This window comes from Schistocerca gregaria, chromosome 3, assembly GCF_023897955.1.
Source record: "Schistocerca gregaria isolate iqSchGreg1 chromosome 3, iqSchGreg1.2, whole genome shotgun sequence".
Classification (NCBI taxonomy): Eukaryota; Metazoa; Arthropoda; class Insecta; order Orthoptera; family Acrididae; genus Schistocerca; species Schistocerca gregaria.
The window spans coordinates 149,788,549-149,808,516 of NC_064922.1; the positions used below are offsets into that span (position 1 = coordinate 149,788,549).

The 19,968-nt window shown below is 37.2% G+C and overlaps 1 protein-coding gene across 2 annotated transcripts in view; it reads right to left on the reverse strand.

The window, feature by feature from the left end:
* Nucleotides 1-5,380, reverse strand: part of LOC126355218 (RNA-binding region-containing protein 3-like) — a 50,745-nt gene extending 45,365 nt beyond the window's left edge. Inside the window, exon 1 of one of the 2 annotated variants that reach the window (XM_050005475.1) lies at nucleotides 5,062-5,380. The gene's annotated coding sequence lies outside the window, so the exon portion shown is untranslated. The remainder of the gene's footprint in view (nucleotides 1-5,061) is intronic. The other variant, XM_050005474.1, reaches the window with a different exon arrangement.
* Between the last annotated feature and the right edge of the window lie 14,588 nt (nucleotides 5,381-19,968).

Below are 19,968 nucleotides of genomic sequence, written 5' to 3' on the forward strand. Positions count from 1 at the left end.
GCTCTTTAAAGTAAAATATTAAGAAAAGGATTTCTGAGCTATTTTCATATAGATAATTTGAAGCAAAGTTGGGCGAAAAAATAGCTACTTAAAAAAAAAATGTGAACTTTAGTTTTTTATATCTCCAAAAGTAATTGTGGGATGTACATGAAACTTTGCACACCATAACTCACCAAAACAAGGTCTTAGAATATAAAATTTCATTATCCTATTGATTTCCATTATTTCACAAATCTAGGGCAAAGTTGACAATTTTTCAAAAAGTGCTAAAAATGGGTATTTCTAGTCAAATTTTTCAAAAACGTGTTTTCTCCAAAATCTTCTAAATTATGGTCATTAGAAAGAGCATATTCTAAACTATCTAGAAAAGTGGATTTGGTTTTGCAATGCAAGCATATAAGACCCTAAAAAGTAGCATCATCAAAGAGGTGCACTGGAAGTTTGCACACATTTTTCTGGCATTCAAATTATACCTGAAATCTTTTATTTTGCCTTATACATGTTTATTAATGTCTGGGGTAAGTGAAATAAGAAGTCCTGATGAATAGGACCTACCTTAAGTGCGAATAGCAAAAGAATAAAAATAGAAACAATGTTATTTCTTAATTGTTACCTCCCCCCCCTCTCTCTCTCTCTCTCTCTCTCTCTCTCTCGCGCGCACACACACACACACACACACACACACACACACACACACACACACACACACACAATTATTATTAAGAGTGAATGTAAACCGTAAAATTTTTTTCATAATCATCTAATTATTAGTTGCCTGTTTAATGAAAACACCAGCTTACTGATGTAAAAGAAGTGTATAAATGAGTTGCTATGGTCCATGGTGACTTAACCACTGCTAGTTTCATTTCACCTGAGAAAACCATCATTCCCATTGCCAATAGGGGCCACACCCGATAGTTTATTAACAACAGCCACGGATGGGTTTCTTTACCACAGGATCCCAAGCCTGATAAAGAGTTTCTTTACACAGGTTTCCAAACCTGATAGTAAAATTATTTAAGTGCCCTGTGTAAAATTAGAAGGCACTCTTGGGTTCCTTAGGTTGTTTCCTCTAACCTATTTCAATTTTTGATATGCTACATTAATTTTCTGATGAATATCAAGAGGAATGGTGTATTGCCAGCCAGACGAATTTACTGATGGAGCTGGAATGACTGCAATAATGTGGTGTTCCAGAACCCGGCACTTATCACTTCTTGGTGGCCAATAAAATGAATTTGCTGGACCATGTGGGTGCATAAAGTTTATTAATGCATCCCTTTGCTCTGTGGAGGCCTCACAGATATTCCCAATCCACCACACGTTTTCATAGATGCATGCAACATATTGTCCTGGTTGGAGAGCAGACATTACTGTGACCCATTTTAGCTAGAAAAGATGAACAATGATTTGAAACTCTGCTGGCCTGAATTGTTGTTCATCAATAGGTGAAAAGTAATGATTTGCTCTAGTGCCTGCTACAGTTTGTCCAAGTTTAAACCTCTCTTCTTGTGACACAATATTCTTTTCAATTTCATCTTTACTTCCATTAATGTTTTCAGAGCAGAAGTGAAATAGATCTAGGGGAGTAAGAATTTGTCCATTAAGTGGCTGGCATCACACCACTATTAGACCTAATAATGAAACAATCTGATTGTTAAAGTAATTGTTGCCATTATATTTTCTATAAACAGTGAATCTTGTGAATTTTCTCTGTGAAACTAGTGGTTATGTATTTACCAAGGTAGTAGGCTACATTTAAGTGTGATTAAATACAAAATTAAAACTCTTAGATGTTTAACCAACCAATTTCACATGTTTCCCTAATAACTTTAAGACAAAAATTCACAGGTTACAACACCTAGGTATTAAAATCTCTGCAATATTTATTGGAAAATTTACATAAATTGATGCATGATTCAAGCAAAACGATTCTTTTTTGGAAAAATGCTTTTGACAATTGAATCCAAAAATCAGTCTTCATTTCCACTTGTAAATATTTACAATTTTGAGAAGCACAAAATATATATATATATATATATATATATATATATATATATATATATATATATATATATATATATATATATATATAATTTTTTTTTTTTTTTTTTTGCAAATGAGAAGAGTTTTATGGAGACGAACACTTACAATAAAAGCAGAAGGGCTACTTATCGTTTTCAAGTTTTTCTGGCAGTCTCATTGCCTATTTACCTGATTTTTTTATTTCAATTATTCAAGGCACTAATAAACATTTATTAGGTATAATAAAAGGTTTCAGGTATAATTTGAGTGCCAGAAAAATGTGTTCAAACTTCCAGTGCGCCTCTTTGATGATGCTACTTTTTAGGGTCTTATATGCTTGCATTGCAAAACCAAATCCACTTTTCTAGATAGTTTAGAATATGCTCTTTCTAATGACCATAGTTTAGAAGAGTTTGGAGAAAACACGTTTTTGAAAAATTTGAGTAAAAATACCCATTTTTAGCACTTTTTGAAAAATTGTCAACTTTACCCTAGATCTGTGAAATAATGGAAAACAATAGGATAATGAAATTTTATATTCTAAGACCTTGTTTTGGTGAGTTATGGTGTGCAAAGTTTCATGTACATCCCACAATTACTTTTGGAGATATAAAAAAACTAAAGTTCGCATTTTTTTTAAAATAGCTATTTTTCCCCCAACTTTGCTTCAAATTATCTATATGATAATAGCTCAGAAATCCTTTTCTTAATATTTTACTTTAAATAGCTCTAAAAGTTGTATAAGATGGCCAAGTTTTGTTTCTTTCATGCAAATCCTTATAGAGATATCTCATCTCAAAGCTGCAGAAAATTCAAGGACGCACTATAGAAAGCTGTGCTATGGTCTTAAACAAGTGACTGTATCTCCGAAAGTATTGAATTTCTGAAACTGAAACTTTACTAGTGTTCATTGAGAGCATGTGTAAATGTTCCTACAAAATTTCATCAAAATCCATGATGGTCATGTGGGAACATTTCTCGATATTAGACGACTTGGCACGGGATGGCCCCTTCTCAATGGCAAACTCCATAATTTTCCAGTTTTTGTAGAACTGTTTCTTGGGCAATGATACCGATTTCTTTGAAATGATCCAGAAATACTGCAGATATATGCCTAAAACATTTTCCCCATGTGATGACTATATTCTATAGATTTGCCCTTCCTAAACCATGTTTGTCCAGATAAATGACAAATCTATCAAATGTTTCTAGGATCTTTGAGAAGAAGGATCTTGGCCTTTAGTTTTTGAACAGTACCTCTGTTACTTTTGTGTTAGTTTCAAGAATATGATAATGTATGAGTTTGTTGATACCTTAGTGCCTTTCTTTATAGGATAGTTTCTTTCCTGTTTTAAGGTCTCTAACACATGTACATAGTTACTTTTCTATCTGTAAACAGTGTGTTGTCTCTTTTCAGTGACTTGTTATTTTCTTCTTTGTTTGGTCTCTTTTTACCAGCACTGATTACAATCCAAGATGACTTACATATCATTTTTTTTTATGTCGATGTGATGATACGTTTTTCAATATTTTGTTTGTTACATTTCATAGTTCTCAGTATTGCCCAGCCATCTCAATTCCTGTAGTGGTGTTCTAATATTTCAGTGGAGCGTACTCATTTTGTTTGCAATTTGCTGATAGTGACAAAAAATGCCAACATTTTTCCAAAGAACAAAATACCAGTAATTTTGTGACTTTCTAGTAAAATGTGATCTTACTCCTTATTTATGTGACAAGCAGAATGTATTTCTCATGCAAGAGTTAAACATGTCTGACTGAACTTCATATACAAACACATGTTGAATATGTCCACATTTCCACACTGAATACAAATGCATCCTATACTGAGCTACTTGTCTCCCACAGTTGCACACATATAAAACTGTTTGCTCCAACTGCACAACATGTTTATGGCAGACTACAGTTATCATCAAAATAGAAACAACGAAAAATCTGTCATTGAACTCATATCTATTGTTTTGTAAACTTTTTTACCTAAAGGTTATCAGAGTAGTTCACTCCTTTCAAAGACAGATTCACCGATGACGTTGTAGATAACATTTAAAACTGCCACTGCACTCTTTAATGTCTCCACTGGACACAAAATGAAACGAGCTGCCCATCACATTTCATTTCATGAGAGGGGGAAATCGAGAACATAAAATTTGGGGGTCTATTTTCACTGGACAAGACTGAGCGGAAGGAAGTGTGCAGCCAAGTGTTAACCTTAATTTATTTCGGGAAGCAATATATTAATCACAATGTTTCACTCCTCCTGAATGTCGGTTGACTGCCTTAATAATGCGTCTAACAGATGGGTAGATCACATAACTAATGAGGAAGTATTGAATAGGATTGGGGAGAAGAGAAGTTTGTGGCACAACTTGACCAGAAGAAGGGATCGGTTGGTAGGACATGTGTTGAGGCATCAAGAGATCACCAATTTAGTATTGGAGGGAAGTGTGGAGGGTAAAGAGACCAAGAGATGAATACACTAAACAGATTCAGAAGGATGTAGGTTGCAGTAGGTACTGGGAGATGAAGAAGCGCGCGCGCGCGCGCGCACACACACACACACACACACACACACACACACACACACACACACACAGTTGGGTATGTCAATGGAGTGAATGTATCCTCTATTTTTGGCGTTTCTACTAGCCTATTTCTTGATTCTTTTCATGAGTGTAACACATTTCTCTAAATTATGGATTAACACAAAATGTTACCCTAAGAGGACATCAGTGAAATATAGTACACAGAGTACTTCGACAACTGTATCCAAAGCATACGTTTTAGAAGGGCAAGTACCACATGTAGGACATCACCTAATCTAATTTGTAAACAATATTATAAAACTACAGAGAAAATTCATATAAATATTACCACAAACTATGAAAATCTGCCATACGACACTTCAACTAAAACATTGCACAGTGATAATTAAGCCACCACACAGAAGAAATGTTTCGAACAATCCTAATACTCTCAAGCACTTTAATACTACAGCAAGTATACAATGTATGTAATTACCTTCACTGTTTTGTGAGTGGATCGCTACTCATTTAACATCCTGAATATAAGAAACACGAATGGCATAACGAAAATATCTAGGTAGCAATATATATTTGGGTCTACAAATTCTGAGGTGTCAAAATCAGTTGCGCAGTTCATAATTCACGTCACATTAAACTCTAACAACTGCTCTGCGTACACACATACTCGTATGTTTGTTTACTTTACGCTACACAAGAAACAATACACTAACCACAACAGTATTTCAACAGTGTATCACAATAGCAGTACACAAATACAGTATCGATCTATCGACTAAAGGCCTGTTCAACACAACGATGTGCTTGCACAAATATGTGTGTACATGAGGTCTGTGCAGACGTATTGTAGGGTGTGGAGAGAACATTTGCGCAGATTGAGATCTCCACAAACATGTAAGTTGGAGTTGGAGGTTTGAGTAAAACCACTCAAATGTGCCGGTGTGGGTCACATTCTGCTCAGAGAGAAGCATTGGACAAGGAGGGGACACTTATACATCGTCTCGTTTTTTATATTGGGTGATTGAAAGTCTTAAAATTTGGTTGAGTTTCCTAGTAAACAAGTGGGTTTCATCGCATTGTGTTTCTTATTACAACTTCTGGTATGTCTTGCACTCTGAATTGCATTGTAAATCCGTTGGGCGAATTCTGCTTGATTTCTGCTCGCGTCCGTAGTATTGGGTGGTGTATAAGATTGCGTACTTGTTTCTTTGTTTCATATGAGACAGATTCTTGTTCAACGCATGGTGCTCTGCGGGTTTATGCATATAAGTTACTGCTTACGAACCCTTGTGCACCGCTCAATTATTGTTAGTATACAGCTTTTATTCAACTTTATTTTGTTTGCATCCAGTTTCTGTATTTTCTCACATTTAATGGCGAACTCTGCGTCAGCAGCTTTTGACAGAATTGATATTCAATATTATTTCATCTTGTCATGAAGGGAATATGTAATTCTGCTTTGCATGGCGTTTCTTTTTGACACAAAGCGCCATGTGAAGAGTGCAGTTGCACTCGGAGGAGTGAGTGGCGATGATGACGGGCTGGAGTGTCCAGTGGAAACACTGCTGACAATGACGAAGGCTTTTATTCAATCTTGGTACATACTTCGTCATGGCTTGGGATGGAAACTACACCTTCCTCTGTTGACTCTGGCTGGTGCTGAACACAGGTAGCAGCTTCAGCCCTGGTAAGTGGATGCTGTGTAAGCACCCCACAATGCTGACAGCAAACCTAAGGTTCCATCGATGATGGTGCTTGGGATGGCACCTCAGCTCCACATGTGGCTGCTGCGACAGTGTGCAGAACCTGCTGTGTGGAATTCGACCTGTTGCTCCCTAGCATGAGTTGGATGGCGGCTGCCGCTATAGTACTAACTCCTAGGAAGGGGATACTGTGCTGGTCATTACAGGTTGACAGTGATGTGGCGCCAACCCCCAGGATGAACTTAGTGTTGGCAATGGCAGGGGCAGCCCAGTATCAAACCCATGACTGCTGCTGGCGATGTCCAGTTGTCTTGCTGTATGGTGTGGCCCTGATGTTGTGTTGGCGCGTCTGGACTCTGACAATGGATATTCTTATGCCTCAAATTTCATACCTATTTATATCGCTCTGTGGAAATGCCACCTAGTCATTTCGCCCATAACAAGAGAATTGCCTTGGTACGGTGACATTGACCTGTCTGCTATGGTCATTACTGTTGTGCAATGCCATTTTCCACAGAGTGCAGCTAGCCTCGTCCTTCAGTTCCCTTCTGTGTATGTTATTCTGATGTCACACTATGGATACTGGTCTGTACCTGCTAATGCAATACTCATTATGGCTTTCTCACTACTTCTTCTTACTTTGCTAAAGACTTCTTACTTTGCTAAAAGACTGTGTGGCGACACTCCACTTCACCCCTCAATGGAGAAGGCCCAGAACCTTGAGTCTTGCTTTGGCATAGTTCTCTACTGAAATTACGTTTACCATTAATCTATAAAACAAGTACATATTTCTAGAGTGGCTATTCTTAACTACTATACGATTCCTACATTAATCTTCAACATCGTAAATTTATTTTTCATCTCTCGCTTGGGGAATCCAATATACAGGAACCTGGATTACCCCTGGCTTGGGCTTCTGCATGGCTCATCGTTTCAAATACATAGGATCTAGGTAGAGCAAAATGAAAGTTTCTATGGCGATGGGAACTGTGACACTCAAGGTTACAGTTACTTGACATCGACTATCCAGATATTGTTCCACATGTTGCAACAATTGCTCTTCACTGATTAACATCTTCTCCAACTTAATGCATGGTCCAGGCCTGGTTTGCAGGGGTCGATAAGGACACACCTCTAGAGGTTTGTATGACCAATACAGCCGTGGCTGTGTTACAGTCAACAGAGTAATTCCCATCATAGTAGCTGATAAATGAAATTTCAATCCCATAATATCATCTGTAGTCCCAGTGGTCAACAATCCTCTGGTTTGTAACTCCAAGAATCTCAATCCCACGAGTTTCCCTTGCCCATAGCAACTATCGACAACTACTATGGAGGTGTATACTGAGTATATCCAATGCAAACACTCTCTCTGAAAATACCATTCTGGTTTGGTCACTTGTTTTTGCCCTTTACGTCTTAACAATTGCATGCGGCATGTGCTCCTACCCATTATAACCTTGTGAATCAGGCATATGATGACTACACTGCTCTGTCATTGCTGGAGATCACCCTCATTCTTAACCACTAGTAACACCCGAGCAGAGGTATCGGTTACAATAGGAGGAGGAGTGTCGCTAACAGTACAGCTGAATACTGCATTGTCGACGGCGTTGCCTTTGTCGGAGCGTCTAATGTACTTTGTTCGTCGTAATAATAATAATAATAACACTGTCGTAAAACATTACACTCTTTTTTCCTCCGCATTTTCTGTTGTTTCATTGTCATTTCTTTACTGTGGAGCATAAGCCATACCGCCAAGAGTAAATTCGATAACAATAATGGTACAATCCACCGATTATACGCAAATGCACAACGCTTTATCGGCACAACTGCAATTTTATGCCTGATGACTAATGTCTCTCATTTGTATTATTAAAAAGCATACTTGACACTTATTAAGATTTTATTGGTTTGAACAGTTTTTATACATAGTGTGACACCAGCGATATCTGCCATGGGTGCCACTTAGCCAGATGAAAGTAAGCAAGCCTTATAGGTCCTATACTACAATAAAAATACAACAGTTTCAATGAGAAGGCTGTGCATGTTTATTTATTAATAATTTGTCAAATCATGGTTCTATTTTTGAGACACAAATCACCAAATCATATTCTAGTTAAAGCCTATTTCTCTTCTTAGTTTTAATATTCACCAACGCTAATTCACCAAGGTAGGAAGTGGCGAATGGCACTAATAATTCCAAAGCTTCCTTTGCCAGCTGTGGATAGTCTTCTTTTCTCTTCATCCAGGAGATGTCAGTATTTTGTGAACTAAATTCCATTTTTAGCATCCTGTCAGTTGGTAAATCTATAAATATTTTTTTCGTCATCGTGCTCAGATCAACATATCTAAAAAAAGATTTAGCATTCATCTATGACCGTTGTCAGCGCCAAATTTCATCTCTGGAAAGTAACAGTTTCTCTTCCAAATTATGCAAGCTCTGTATCATGCAAGGAATGTGAGAACTTAGTACCACCGAATGGTCCATTGCAATTTATTCGACAATCGTCTGAATACAAGGGGAAGACACAAACATCATCTTTTGTAAAAACGTTGACCACAAAATAAGTTTTGCGAGGAATCCTTTGATTGTATCCTTAGCTGTTATAACGTTTTTCTTTCCCTTGGAGGCTCTTGTTTAAAATATTTAGGTGGTTAAAAAGATCGGCGAGAAATGCTAATTTTAAGAGCCAAACAGAGTCACAAAAGTAATTTGCATATCCAGATTTAGAATCTAGTAAGAAATATTAGCAATTCACCTTTCAGTTCCAGAACTCGTGGCAATACCTTTCCTTTGGAAAACCACCTGACCTCTGTGTGATAAAGGAGATTTTGATGGAGAGAACCCATGTCTTCACAAATGATCCTAAACAGTCGAGTTTACAATACTTTACTTTTAACAGGGTTTACAACTTAAATACCTCTTGAAGCACATCATTTAAATCTGAAGTTAAAATCGTGGCTGCCAGAGCTTGTCGATGAAGAAAGCAGAGAGTCCACGAAAAATTTGGCATTATTGATTTTAATTTAGTGACGAGCCCACTTTTACTGCCAGTCATAGTTTTAGCACCAATCTACAAACATGTCATACTGACACTAACCATTAGTATTTGCAGGGAGTGCTTTGTAAAATAAAATGTTTTGCATGATACTTTCATCTGCTTCAAAGCGCACAAATATAGAAGTTGAGCACAATCTGAAACATCAGTACATTCATCAAACTGCAAAGCAAAATGTGGGCTCTTCTTTAATTTTTCGACTAACTGTTCTCGAATGTCACTGGACATATCGTTTATTCTGCATTCAATGGTGTTATCAGAAAGTGGTATGATTTTTAGCTTTTTTTCCTCTTGCTTACCTAACATAATTTCAACCATGTCCAGGGCTGCTGGCAAAATACGATTCTTCGCATCTGTATGCGACTTCCCTGCTTTATGGACTCGGAATGCGACTCGGTATCTAGCTAGTAACGCTTCCTTGTTGACACTGGATACCTAAAATCAGATAAAAAGTATTGTTAAATCAGAAAAACGAATAAAAATCAGAAACATTAATACAATTTTAAATCAACAAATAACGTTACTATTTTATTGCCTGAACCATAGTAGTTTGTTGCTGGTTAAGTGTTATCAGTTTTCTTTCGAAGGAATCCGACGGTTTATCAGCTTCCTTGGAATGTTTAGTTGAGAGGTGATGTAGAAGCTTCGATGAATTCATACTCTCACGTGGCAATACTTCGCCGAAAATTACACATTGAGGTTTATTGTTTATGACAGTGAAACCATACCTCAGATAACTTTCGTCATAAAGTCTATTTTTTTCGATTTTGATTCGCCTCCGCCTCTGCCACTTGTACCAGAAGTGGAGGGCTGCGCAGATCTTTTAAGAAAGTTGTCCATTTTATGCTCGCTCAGAGCGAAGCACGAAGACAGTAATCACGTCCGTACTTGCTGGCTTACTGGGACAACTGATTGTAGTGACCGAAAACGTGCGACAATGCTCCCCACTGGCCCCTGCTCCCCCCCCCCCCCCCCCACTCCTCTACTGCAGCAAAGAATATAATTATATCTGTGCCCTCAGAGCACTGCGACATCTTTTCATATTGCACTTGATTTCTCGATTACTATAGTATCAATAGAAAGAAAATTAAAAAGGTTGTCTTTGAAATCGCTGACACACTTTTATTATGGTTCTGGGGTCGCCAGAATATTTTTATTTGGAAAGGGGTGGCGTATTCAAAAAGGTTGCAAAACACTGCACTAGATGCTCTTCATAACAAATCAACATTGACAAGAGACAAGAGCCCTCCATAACAGAAATGTTTTCCCACTAACACCCACTATACATTATTGAAGGTCAATTTTGGCATGATGTAGATGATAAAAGTCTAATCCTTCAGTCATGTGAGACACCACTTCCCCACATTGCCTAAACTTGGCCATTTCAAACGAAAAATTCGTCATTAGTGACCCCAAGCGCCATATATCATTACCTACTTCTCCATGTGACTTGTAACCTAGTGGGTTTCAACGTCTCCTCTCTACGAATCCTCTTGAGGCTTCTGACAAAGGTCTGTGTCCAACAGCACTCCTGTTGCTCTGCTTCCCATAGCAAGGCTTTATTTATCTCCTCACTCTGCATTAACCCATAAGTATGTACATATTACCTACCAAACATCACACCTAATATGGCACATTCCGCCTCTGCATTCGTTTTCACTGTATTTATCTTTACTGGGAGTTCCTTACAGTGGCTTAGGCGTTCCCTCTTGAGTTTAAAGGGCACTTCTTACCACCAAGACCATCTCTCCTGCTACCCCTCCACGCCTGTTGTTGATCCATACCACCTACAATATCACTTCCATTAAATTGTTGGAAATCCACACTATCCTTATTACCTCTCCATGGCTGGTAGCTCTGCCTCTGTACATATCCCACACATCCACAATTAAGACATTTTACATTTGATGCAAACTTTTTTTTCGATCACTCTTACCTGTTGACGCATAGATTATGCCATACTTAAGCACTAATCTAAGTGTTGCACAGAAATCTTTAGGTGCCACAGTGTGCACCTCCTAGACATCATTAGTGCCAAGCCTCTCAGTAATGCATCAAGCTCCTGTTGCTCCGCTTCCTGTAGCAATGCTTTATTTATCTCCTCACTCTGCACAAACTCATAAGTATCTACATCCAGTTTCCTAATTCTATTCGCAAAGTCTTCTACTGCTTCATTATGCCCTTTGGAAAACGCATTAAACTGTTCTGGTACCTATTCCTTTGTTCTAATCCTTGCATGAGAAGATCAAAGCCTCTGTGGAGCGCCTCTGTGCGCCATAACAACTTCGTTTCTCCTATTAAATGTAACCTTGCTATCTGTAATAATTTCCTATTTGACCAACTCCCTATGTTGACCAATGGCCTGAGTTCCTCCACAAACACTATCTTCAGACGACTTACCATAAAAGGGAAACAAGATTACCCACGGCCAGATCCACTCCCCGAGTCTGTGACTTTTAACACCTGTTTTTCCTACTTTTTCTCCCCCATTCATTGCCTGAAATCGCTTTGTCTGTCCTTAATTGAGATAGCTGATTCATCAATGGCTGTATAGCATCGTCAATGGTAACATCTGGTCTCCCTGATTTTGCCACTGCTTATTCATTTTCACGACTCAGAATTAATATCCCAAAACAATACAGAAATAATAATCCACACTATGTGGCTACCTGTACTAGCAACCCACTTACTTTGCCTTATCGTAAGCTACCTGGACACTCTACATTGTCTAGCGATGTCCCCAAAATGATTACACATAAAGCAAGCAACTTCTACAGACTCAGCACAAGGGGCAGGATGTTGAAGCAAATTGCACTTTGTACAACACAGGAGTACTAACCACTCCTCTCTAGATCTCCCCTTAGACTGTGATAAGTCCGCTGGTTCCTCCAGTTATACAAAAGTAGCCATAATATTATCATGCCCCTTAATCACTGACAACATGATTGTCACCACAAAAGAACATAATAGTCTCACTAACCCCAAATGACAATATTATAATTGTAGGATGTGTCTCATACATTGTGCTGTGGTGGTGGTGGGGGGGGGGGGGGGAGGGGCGATGGTACACCACTCTGCTAACACCACTCTAATCGGTGCAGCTGCACTCAGTGGGGCGAATGGCGGTCGGGAAAGAGTGAAAACTCTGCTGACAATGAAGAAGGCTTTTATTCAATCAGTTTTCATCGTGTGTCGGTGAGGCAAAACACGTCTCACTTTGTTGACCCTGGCTGGCACTGACTTACAAGCACCTGTTTCTGCCCTCGGGAGAGGATGCTGCGTAGGAGCCTAGCAATGCTGACGGTAGGCCCATGGGCGATGAGTGGTCTCTGTAGGCTATGGTAGCAATGTCAGCAGTTCACTATTGTTCCATCGATGAGGACGCCTAGGACAGCCCTTTGGCCCCACATGTGACCATCGTGATGATGTGTACAGACTGCTGTGTGCAGTATTTGCTCTTGCAGGGTTTGGGTGGTGGGCAGTGCTGTGGTACTAAGGCCCAGATGAGAGGGAACTCAGTGCTGGGAACAGCAGGTGTGGGTGATAAATTGGCGGTGCTGTGGCTCTAAGTCCCATGAGGAACTAGGTGTGAGGCGGCAGCAGGAAAAATCCGATTTCCTACTCGTGGCTGCTACCAGTGATATCCAGTCATCTTCCTCGTAGGCGTGGTGCTTACATTGTGGTGGTGGTGCTGGACTCCAGTGACGAGAATGATTCTGCTTCAAAATTCAGATATATTTATATCACCCCAAGGCGCATTTTTTTCACTAAAACCTTGCGTCTGTCCATGTCACCTGTAACAAGAGACTTGCCCTGGCGTGGTGACACTGATCTGCTCGCTATGGTCGTTACCACTGCGTGGTGCCACTTTTCGACCATAAACAGAAATTTCTGATGTAAATACTATAGTGGTGAAGGTAAACATGTACTTGTGGAATGGATACAAAAATGCCAGTTACTACATTATAATTGTATTGAAGGGCGTAGGTCCTGTAATTGGTAGGAATATTCCCCAAAGCATGAATCTTCTGTAGTCAATAAATATAATCAAAGTATTGTTAACCCTCGATACCTAAGTGTTTGTACATGCTTAAGTTATTACACACGCCAAAATTTAGTCATATGTTTAATATATTAGAGTCAATATAATTAATGAAATGTTGTACTAATTCTGAGAGATGAGTTTTCTTTGTTACTTTATTGAAAAACTATTTACACAAATAAAGTGGATTGTTAAAGAACATATATACAGTGACAGCCATGTTGGCATAATAGCGCAGTACACTGTGTGATTTTGGATGGAAAGCATGTAGCTTGTTAAGCAAGATTCATTTTCACTATTGTAAGTATGTTAGAAATTATTTTAGTTTTTGTAAAGAAGGTTGAATTTTTCAAAAATTACAATAAACAATATTCTGAAACTTAATACTTGATTAAATATACATTTGACTTAAAAGTCTGTTTACAGTTGTTGTCTATGGATCCATGACTATGGCTGGGACAGATACTATGGATGAGGACAAACCTGATTTTAATTTTAACTAGAAACAAGAAACGTTTCAAGTGGTGTATGGAGCTGGGATGCAGTGTAATTCTGTAAATTAATCTTGTATTTTGTTTCAGAATTTATTCGTTAAAGTATTGCGGAAGTCCTTTTGTGACTATTGTATCACAAGGAAAATTAACAGCACTACAAAGAAGAAATTAATGATGTAAAACGCCAGAAACGTGCTAGGAAGAAAAAAATACTGTGAGTGCAAAATTTATTTGAATTTTTACTTGCTGAAAATTTTCTCACCTGCATTGTGAGATTAACGACAATAGGGATGTTAACAGCGATAGGGAGGTTAACGTGAATATTCAGTTCAGTGTACATGCTGCTGATAATAATACAAGTACTTGCACATCAAACCAGGAAATAAATGATGTAGTTAATCAGGACAATGAAACAGGAGAGAATAGTTATCACAGTAATGTATGTTCACCTTTTTGCAGGTTTGAGTCAAGTGTGTCTGTTTCGGATAGATTAGTCCAACTAATGGAGGAACAGAAAAAGTCGATTGATGAACATAAAATCTTTCTCGATCAAAAATTTGACTCTATTGAAAAGAAATTAGATGGACATGGGAAGCAAATTCGTGAAACAAAAGACAGCTTAGAAAAATGTTGGGTAAAAGTAGACAAAAATACCAAAAACGTGTCAGTTATAGAGGGGGAAATTTTCTACTTTAAAACTAGATCAGCAGAATTTTCAAGAAAGGTTAGCTTCTGTAGAAAGAAAAGACGATAGTTTCGAAAAATTTGCAACCGCAGAATTTCAACAATTAAAAATGTTTAGCAAAGACATGGTGGAAAAATGTACTGAACCGATAAAAGCATACAAAACTTTGTCAAAATTGAGAATGACAATTTTACTGAACTAAAAGAAAACGTGGGTACATGTTTAGGGCGCATTTCAAATTTCAGTTCAAAAATTCAGGTAACTGAGGACACTGTTACTACATAATCCTTCGGCAACTACAATCACTTTTGGAACAATGACAATATCAAATCCTATTCAGGGGAAGGGAATATACATCCTGTCGACTTTATCTTTCAAATTAAAGACAATTTTGAAAGTAAAATGAGTGACAATTTAAAAATAAAATTAATTACAAAATTTTTGTATGCTGAGGCTGTCTCATGGGCTAACCAGACAATCAAACCTGATATGTTTTTTTTCTGAAGTTGCAAGTGCTTTTATGAACAAATTCTGGTCAAAAACTAGACAAGCCAGAATCAAGTCGAATTCTTAAATGGTCGAGATTTCAAGGAAGGTAGTGGTCATATGAAAATTTTTTGTGAACAACAGCTAAAACATTAGTGCATTTAGATGAACCATTAGATGAGATGATTCAAATAGATACACTCAAATACGTCTGCCACATAGAGTACAGTGGAATCTGGTCTATGATCCTGAAGACAGTATTGAGGAATTTTTAAGATATATAGACTAATTAGACTTAGTCTGGGAAAGAAATGAAAGGCAAGGTGACAGTAGAAATAGAAACAACAGAGCTTTCAACGATCATTTCGAACACAGGGAGAGGAGGGGTTAATTTTAGAAATGAAAACTATAGGGGAGAATACCAAGAGAATAATAGATTCTGAAATTATGACAGAAGAGATGGTGAAAGAAATGAAGGCAGAGACTAGAGAACAGAAATTTTGAACCAAGAAGTAGGCAGTGGGGACAAGGTCAAGGAAATAATGGAAACAATTTTGATAACAGAAAGAATGTTCTGGGAAAGTAAGACCTACATCTTTTGGAGACTGGCAAAGTCAAGCAAACAGAAATGGTAATTATAATTAAGCACATTGTGATGATTTCAGAAGGCGAAGGGATAGAACAAACAGGGCATACCAAAACTATGTATCCAAAAGACAACCTGAAGTGAACAGAATAAATTTTGTTAGCGAATTTTGATAGAATTTTCTATCTGAAGACAAAGATGAACAAAGAAGGAAAAGAAAATCTCAATTTAAAACAGAGGAAAACATTTTGACAAATTTCGTTGATAGTAGTAATGTAGTAGTAGTTACTGATAGTGATGAGAAGAGATCTGATGAGTATGGTTTCGTGAAAATGTTGAGTGATTTTGAAATGAGTGAAAGAACTTATACTGGTGTTGTATGTGTGGAAGCAGATGATCATGTACTTAAAAGTGAAAGTGAAGATGACAGTGTTATACCAGATAAAATTTCAGTAAGAAATAAACAGGAACAATATGATGTGGTAGAACAGAATGATCATAGTGTTGAAATTGTTTTTGTATTTGAAGAAGCGAGTGAAAATAGAAATAAATATAGTGTTGAGAATAACAGTAAGTGTGATGATAATGTTTCTGATGATGATGGTGATGATGATGATGATGATGAGATTGATGATACTATATTGCTCACAGAATTGGACAGAATCATTCTGGAAACTCTGATGTAAGCTTGAGTTATAATTTTGAAATAAGTGGAAAACTACATGATAGTTTAATCTTGCCAGTAGATGTTAGTGATATTGTGTGTGAATGTGGTGACTATAATAACAGATGTAGCTATAGTGACCAAAGGCTTAAAATCATAAATTAAATTTGCAAAATGTGAATTTCGAGAAGGAAAGTTGTTTTGAAAATTTGGAACAGATACCCAACAGTAATTCAATCATGAATGTGTACAAGTAGTGGAAGAACGGAGTGTGTGTGTTGAAACTAGTAGCTGGCAGTCAGATTTGAGGGATATTTGCAAAAGTAATTACCCAGTTAGTGAAAGTACTACAAAACCAAATGAACAGCCACCAAGTAGTAAACTTATGCTGAAGAATTTATACTCTATGCCACACAGACAAATCGGTGTTGTACACCTTGTCATGCCACACTATGAATATTTTGACCTAGTAGTAATGAAAATACTAAGTGAAAGAAAATTACAACTCATAAGAAGTGCAATTAATATCCACTGTTTTCTGTAAATTCAAACACTGAGAAGTGAAAAATTGGATAACTTAACACATTTGAAGCTAATACAGTAAAATATTTTTTTGTAGTTTACATTTAATTTTTTTTTGTGTGAACATTTGCATATTTGCCTATATTTTTGTCTATTCATAGAGTGGGGTATGAAAAGTGAATATTTGAACATTTGCGTATGCTATTACTTGCCATAGATTGGGGCTTGTTTGATGTTTATGTATTTCATATGCATCTTACACTACGCTATCAAGATCATACTGTATATCTTAGCAAACCCTACGGTAAGTACTTTTACCAAGTGAAAATGAAGTAACTAATATAAAGAAATTTATTCTAATCTCTGTTATCATAGAATATTTGAACTTTGTTTTGAATTCTTATATCATAATGAAATACAAATTAAAAAAAAAAGTGTTTTGAGGAGTTGACACAACATTCTGTGCACTGTATAGTCAAGGCAAAATCTGGGACTGAAAATCTACTCAGAAACACTTTTCAGTAATTTTGCAATGAAATTTAACAGGTAGGGGATCTGTGGTACTTTCATAGATACACCATGTGGCATATGGTGCCTTATCCCAGCTAGTGACTTCATGTTCATTTTCTGGAATCACTTCTCTTCTTCTGTCCTATCTTGTTAGTAAGAGCAGTTAGGATCATGCTACTATCCTACAGAATACAGTGTGCAATATGTAAGACACAAGACTATATGTTGACGGGCACTTAACTTACAGTGTAGAGGAACAAAAGGACGCCAATTTCAATTTACTTTAGTAGCCAGCAATATCGAAATGATGTCCATTTTTCTTATTCAGATTCATCATGTAATGATTAGCCACTGTGTACCAGTAAAATATGAACAGAGTAATTTAGCATATGGTCCATACTGCAATCCAGTTATCGTAGGAAATGAGAACAATCATGATAGGATTTGACTGATTGTTTGTGTTGTATGGATATTAAATATCTGACAGATATTGTTCAAAAATATTGTATGGTACCCTGAATAATGAGTATAGCTACCAAAGCAAACCAAAACATACATACAATGACTCCATTGCACTATAACCTGTAGTATCGCTTTTTAATTAGTAGTATTTACTTTGCTTTTAAAATCATTTCCAACATTTACGGAGTCAGAGATTCCATATTACATCCTTTCTTATACTTTCATCTGTGTGTACTTATCGATGTATCTGCTGATGTACAACCTCTGTTTAATTTCGTTAGTCATTTTTATGTCTAATTCTTTTGTCTAGTGTCCACTGGCTTTTGTTCTGTTGTTCCCACTCTGATTAGGAATGGACACATTGTCATGACTCTGTGTATGATCTATGTTAAAATTTCCCTTAAGTGCTTATAATATAGTAAATGTTAACTGTAGTATGATTTTCATTTCTAAATTTCAACCCTCCATGTCAGTTTGTTATTAATATTGTATTATTTATGTTTTTCAGACGATCACGGCTGGAAAAGAGGCGCTGACGACCCATTGTTAGTGGACGTATATGGCCGAACACTTCTTATTTTCAGTCATTAATTTCAAACCGCGTATATCGCACCACGTTCCTGAGATCGCTGCGCCTATAATTTCAGTTGTATCCTGCCGCAGTTTCCACACTAGTGACGCAAAGAATGATTCGGACCGCCGTCCACTAACAGTGACGTTGTTGTCCGACCTACAACAGGCGGATAGAGGCCCTGCTCCGTACAAATTATTGGTGGTCCATGTTTTATTTTTTTAATTTATACTATCCGCTTCACGCCGAACTCGCCACGGAGCGTTGCAGTTTCATCGTGCTGCGCCGCCCGTATTGTGGGCGACAATAGGCGCGCGACCGCCATCTAATGGCACTTTTCTCCTTCTTTATTAATTTGGAATGCTAATTTACATTTTTGATTCCCCTTTAAGGCTAGGAAACATGTCAAACCATGAAGAGGTCCATTTTCAAAGCAGAAGGTACGACATAAACACAATCTCCATGTTTATTCTTTCAAGGCTAAGAATTGTGATGAAACATGTAGTGACAGGCATAACAATTTTATGAGGACAATAAGAACAGATGCTATTTCACATGATGACAACCTCAAAACATCCTGATGAAACTTCCTCAGGAGGCTGCAAGCTCTTTTTGCAATTTGGGGGTGGCGAACCCAAGGCTCTGAGCTGGTGTGACTCATTCTTTTTTCAAGTCAAATCCTCTCTTACTTTTAGTAGTAGTAGTAGTAGTAGTAGTAGTAGTAGTAGCAGTAGCAGTAGTAGTAGTAGCTTTAATCATCTGTAGATCTCTTTGTACAAGGATAGAGGACACGTCAAAGTGTTTACACATTTACATCAATTTAAAATAACCATTATTATTATTGTTTATTTGTATAACATTTTTATCAAATCCCTACTCTGTTTTATCTAAGTAATCCTTCAATGTATAAAATGTATTGCATAACAGGCACTTCTTAGCTGCCTTTTTTAATCAGTGTATATTTGCAATGTCTTTCATCTCTTTGGGTAATTTATTGTACAGTTTTATTCCTAGGTAGAACATGCTGTTTTGAATTTTATATTTATTTTTTCTTGGTAAATGTAAGTTGAGTCTATCTATTGTTGCATGCTCATGGACAGAGCTGTTTGTGAAGTAATTACCAATGCTATTTTTGATGTGTGCAACTGACTGGTAAATGTATTCACATGGAGCAGTTAAAATCCATAGTGTTTTGAACAGATCTTTACAATGAGCTCGACTAGAATTTTCGGTTATATTCTTATGGCTCTTTTCTGGAGTTTGAGAACTGTGTTCATATTTTGTGCGTTTGTTCGCCAAAAAAGAATGCCATAGTTAAGAATTGAGTGTACATACGAATAATATGTAACTAAAAGACAGTGCATGTTACACACTGATGATAGGATTCTAAGGGCATAACCTGCTGATGACTTTCTGTTTGCAAGTACCTTTGTATGTTCACACCACTTCAACTCAGAATCAATATTCATTCCTAGAAATTTTGCATTTGTTACACAGTCTATAGAGATGTCATCTACATTTAATTTAACATGTCATTTTTCCTCTTCAAAACGAAATCCATTGCATTAGTTTTCTTTATGTTCAATGTCACTTTATTG